This window comes from Coccinella septempunctata, chromosome 7 (assembly GCF_907165205.1).
Source record: "Coccinella septempunctata chromosome 7, icCocSept1.1, whole genome shotgun sequence".
Taxonomy (NCBI): domain Eukaryota; kingdom Metazoa; phylum Arthropoda; class Insecta; order Coleoptera; family Coccinellidae; genus Coccinella; species Coccinella septempunctata.
Window position 1 is genome coordinate 1,961,889 of NC_058195.1, and position 5,808 is coordinate 1,967,696.

Here is a 5,808-nt window from a genome sequence, read left to right on the forward strand (position 1 = left end):
CTCCAGTTATTGTTCTAACCTTATCAAAAAAATCAATCATGATTACTCCATGGCAAACCCAAAAGACTGAAGCAAGAACTTTTCCAGCAGATTTTTGGAGACGAAACTTCTTAAGTCTTGGAGAACCAGAGTGGAGCCATTCCAACGATTGTTGCTTTGTTTCTGGATCGTAGGAATGTACCCAAGTCTCATTCATAGTAACAATTCGGTTTAAGAAGTCTACATCGTTGTCAAATCGAGCACAGATCGAACGCGATGCTTCTACCCTTGCACGGTTTTGGGTTAATTCAAACATTTGGGGATCCATTTTGCAGCAATTTTTCTCATGTCCAAATTGACGTTAACTATATTATGTATGAACGCATTCGTATGAAATATTCAGTGCTTCAGATATACGTTTTAGCCCAATTCGACGGTCTGACAAAATAATGTCATGAACTGCATCGATATTTTCGGGGACTGACACAGAAACTGGCCTTCCCGATCGGTCATCATCTTCAATGGAAAATTCAACTCTTATTAATCTTGCAGTCCAATTTTTCACAGTCGCATACGAAGGACACTGATCACCAAGGGTATTAAGCATATCTTCGTAAATCTGCTTACCTCTCAACCCTTTTAAATATTGGTATTTGATGATGGGTCGATGCTCCAATTTTTCTATTTTCACAATTTTGATACACATCTTCTTTTTTTTAATTTATTGCGTAGCTCTGGTTTACTTTTTTGACCTCAAACTTCATACTGACACTTCTAATGAGTTATTAGTTCGTTGCTATGGTAACGCAAAATTTTTTCTATGCACGGAACCGATCTAGGCTAACTAAATATCAACATATCCTCGTATGCTTCATCACTTGGTATCAAGTGCTATTTCCAGGCATTTAACTTCAGATTTCCACTCTACGATGTCTACACTTACAGAGAATTTCTGGAAATTATAAGTATGCATGACACTTATCACGAATTAATTATGTTCTGTGGTTTTCATTCTAGAGAGAATGGATAAATTGACTTGAACTTTTCAGGAGAGTTGCTTGATTCGATCTTGACTTTCTATACCATGAAGGAAAGGGCGTTTCTTGAAAGGGGCCCTATTAGACTTTTAATTGAGATACATTTAGCCCTAGACTTGTAGCTCTTCCTGAATTTGATCCATCAGTAAACTGTACGGATGACTTTTGTTGTATAATACTCAATCAACAAATAAATGTTTTTCATCATAGCGTTGATTGAACTTGTACCCGAATAAAATCCTCATCTGATTCAGGATTCATCTCATCTTTCGAGTACAACCGACCTGAACGATCTCAACAGCCTCTCTCTGATGATATACACTTTCATCGTGCAACTTTCAGCGTCATATCCCGCCGAAAAGCCATAATTGTGGCTTTTGAAAAGCTCGCGAAAAACTGCTCGAAACATGTCTCTCGGCGGGCGAATGAGCAACGAGTTTTATTCCTCATCTTTTCGAAATAATTAAAAGCCGGGCCCGGAGTGTGCTGCCGCCAAAGTCGGCCGTTCTTCGCGAATCCGGTAATTGGTTTCGTTTTGGCGGAGCGCGTCCGGGACATAACACAATTTTCGCTGTTTGTCGGAGTGCGATGTTGTTCGGTCGCGTCCATACGTTTCGTACGAGCTGGATGTTCTTCTTCTTATCGAATTATGGAAGGGCTGAGACGGGGATTTGCCTCTAGATTCGATTATTCCGGTCCAGTTTGAGGCAGGAGCTTTCGAATTCTTTTTTTCGGGTCGTCCTACGCATCTTGAAGACGAATCGAATATACTGCTCCACTAAAGAAAAAGATTCCATCCATCGGTTGCTGAATATTGTTGGCCCGTTTGGGTTATAAGCCCATGTGCAAAAAATTGACGCACAGCAAGATCTTTCTATGATAATTATTACTGGACACTGGAACTGTTAGGTCTTCAACTATTCAATGGTTGCCAGTACTTTCAAACATTGTACCGCACCATATTCGTTAACAGCCTGTAGTTATAAATTTTTGGAATAAATTCCACTAGTTTCCGGACCCATTTCCAATTCTGTCCTATATTCCACAAAGAAACGATTCCCAGACTAAAGTTGCGTAAACCCTCATGTTCCAAACACTTTCCTTAATTCGAATGTAAGGGACAAGGACATTTGGCAGTCTGAATGGAATACGTGCACTATTTTCAACCAAGAATTAGTTAGTGATCCCTCGAATAGAGTTCCTGGTGTTGTTCTTCCCAGGAAAATATGGGGTGTTCTGAATAGTACAAGAACAGGTCACGAAAGTTGCAATAGTATGCTTTTCCGATGGAATTCAGTTGAAAGCCCTAGTTGTGAATGTCAGTTTGAAGCTTGAGGTCAAAAAAGTAAACCAGAGTAGATGTAGAATTCTTAAACCGAATTGTTGCTATGGATGAGACTTGGGTACATTTCTACGATCCACAAACAAAGCAACAATTGATGGAATGGTGAAACTCTGGTTGTTCAAGACCTAAGATTTTTCGTGTCAAAAAATCTGCTGGAAACGTTCTTGCTTCAGTGTTTTGGGATCGCCATGGAGGAATCATGATTGATTTTTTGGATAAGGGTTTTTGGAAGGTTTGAGGGACAACGCCCCTGCACACAAATCTCATGTTGCCATGCACAAAATTCGTGATTTAGGGTTTGAATTACTAGACCACCCTCCTTATTCAGCAGATTTGGCTCCATCCGACTATCATCTCTTTCCTCAACTGAAAAAAAGTTAAAAAGGTCGTAAACTTTCTTCCAACGAGGATGTAATAAAAGCTTTGGAGGTCTGGTTAGCAGAGCAAGAAGAAACATTCATTTTGAAAGGACTAGAGACGTTGCAGGTTCACTGTAATAAATGTATCCAATTAAGAGGAGAATATGTTGAGTAATAAAATATTTTGACGTTGGAAATTTGTTTGGCTGTAGTAGGCTAAGAATTTTTCTATATATCCTCGTAGCAGGATCGTTGCTAGGAATGAATGAAAGCCTTAAAGCCCACCACTGTGATAAAGGGATTTTTTCCGGACTTTCCAATTATAACTATGCCCAATACGGAAAATCCACCCTTAAAATACATGGACAAATTTCTGACCAAGAAATACAGACATGAAACATACCACGGAAATTTTCAATTATTCCGAATAGACCTTCGGTTTGCTAGGAGGCCCAAGAAGTTATCCGTCGGCGGTTACCAATTTTTCCCTCGTAAATTCCACTGCTCCAAAAGTATTTAATAAGCCCTCGTTCCGTCCGCTGCGCCCGCTAATCAAGAAATTCCGGATGCCCGACAATCCTTACGGTTTTCTTCAATTTTCCGATAAATGCCAATATCGAAACATAACCCTTAACCGGCGAACCGTCCCCCAATTAAATCCCGAAGAGCTGCTCCTCCGCAATACAAGTCTAGAAATTTCCAAGTCACTGAAATTTCGGGCCAAGTAATCGATTGAGCCGTCTAGGCCGGACCACCGACCACCGTTTGATGTTGAATTCTTGATCTGGTCAAAGAAACGGCCATTCTTTGATTATCCTTCGGTCACCGCACAACAAACGGAATTTGAGATGGGGGGTTTTGCGAGGGAGTCTGAGGCTTTAGAGTGAATTTTGGACGCAGCCTGTTAAGCCGAATCTGTAACTTTACATCATCCATTGACTTGTATACAGGTTGGAATAATAATCTGCCGAAGATACAAGTGATACAAAATTCCACTGCGACCTCAAGGTCTATTGGAGCCCCCATCAGAGCTGTTTTCACTACTTCACAATCTGCAGCTCGCCCTCCATTCATTCATTCATTGCTGAATCTCGTAACCGAGAATAAATATACAAAAAGACTATCGGTGCGATCAAACTATTAATTTCTTAGGGCTACTTGCGACTGTGTGCCCTCCTGTGACTGAAGAGTCCCAAACGTGACCAACAGATCCTTCCACACTCCGGGCATGGATAGTCACTAATCAGATCTGGCTGCCGCTGTATTCTTCTCGAGTCTCCATTATAACTGTGTACCAAAGACCGCCACTGTGATCTGTCTAACGCTAGTTGTTCCCAGTTATGATTGGCATTAACTGATTTTAGGGATTGATGCAGTAAATTCTTGAACCGCTTATACTGGCCTCCTGGTTTCCGAGCTCCCTCTGTTAATTCGCCATACAGAGCTGTTTTGGGGAGGCTTGTGTCTTGCATCCTCAGAATGTGGCAGCTCCATCTGAGTCAGGCCCTCGTTACTTAAGTCTCAATAGTTATACAACTCGCGCGCTGCAAGACTTCTGCATTTGGAACTTTATGGAACCATCTGATGTGCATTATTTGTCCTAGATGACGTTGTTGAGTTTGTTCAAGCTGTTTAATGTGTCGCCTGTAGGGCGTAAAGCTTTCGCTTACGTAAAGAAGCGTTGGGAGGACCACTGCTTTGTAAACAGCCGTCTTGGTCTTCAGATTGAGGTCGTGATTTTGAAACACTCTGTTCTTTAGCTTCCAGAATGCCCGTGATGCTGAATTGATACGGTTGTGTATTTCCGCGTCCAGGTATTTATGAATCTTCCCAAGTATTCGAACTGCTCGACCTGTTCGAGAGTTTCATCCTCCAGGCTGATATCTGTTTGAAGGTTTTCTGGCGAACTCCAGAGCTTCAATCAACTTCAGTATCTGAGAGAGCTTCAAGTCCTCATTCTTCTCAAATTTTGTCGTCCCAGACTTTCTTTGTGCAAGCTTGAAATGGAATCAGGTGAACAATAACCTCCTAAATTTCCATAAATTTCGTCGATAAGTTTGGCTTTGATGATGATCTCAGTATTTCCATGAATTTCGCAGATAAACATGCAGCTTTCTGACGAAATCCAAAAAGAGTATATACAGTTACTCCCATGACACCCTGTACACAGAATGTTAAGTTTGAGTCTTTCAGAGCTATGTCGAGTGAAGAATTGTAAAGCAACTTAATTACAAAATGGCGAAGGATATGGTCAATATAAATAAGTGGATCTGCAATGAAATTCTTTCAATAAACATGAACCATTCCATATATAAATGTCCAACAAAGAATATACGTGAATAAATGTCCAAAATATCCATTTGTTAGTAATCCTTTACGTGAAATAAAATAGTTCTTCCATGTTTTGGAACCTGTTTTGAAGAGCACCATCAGCCAAAGGCTTGTAACAGCAAATATGTAGAAGGTGGCTCCATATAAACCTGGTTCCTAATAATTCAATATAAATTTATCATCTCAACCTGTACAGGGGAGCCTCACCGGTGGTTATGATGAAATATAAGCTGCCCTTTTCAACGCGTCATTCTCTCCAGCTTTTGTGAGCTTTGAATATTTTCTTGTTTTCACGGGCAATAAAGTCCACGTCGGGAAATGAGGCGTCCCGGCGCGTCCTCTTTCAGATGTTGGCAGGTGGCAAAAAAGGGTAATAATGAGGGTTGTACAGCACAATGCAAGAAGTGGAATGGAAATGGTTGATAAGAGCACGGTTCATTCATTTCAGAAACCCATTAAAAATATAGCCGTTGTTCGGACAATCGTTGGTGGAGATCTGCGCGTTTTCCAGTTCATTTTTCTGCGGATTGTCAGGCGGAGCTGGTATACGGTGTGGTCCAACGAAAACTTCGATTTTTCAACTTTGAAAGGAAAATGTAGAAAACCCCTTATACAAATACAAATTTTCTGCTCTTGTTGTGTGTGAAATACCAGATACATTGGACAAAACTAGAGGTCGGATCCATTGCTACATGACCTAAGACAGCCACGTCCCTCTCTTCGTTTCTTTCATGCACCCTCTTTTCCACTGTATACA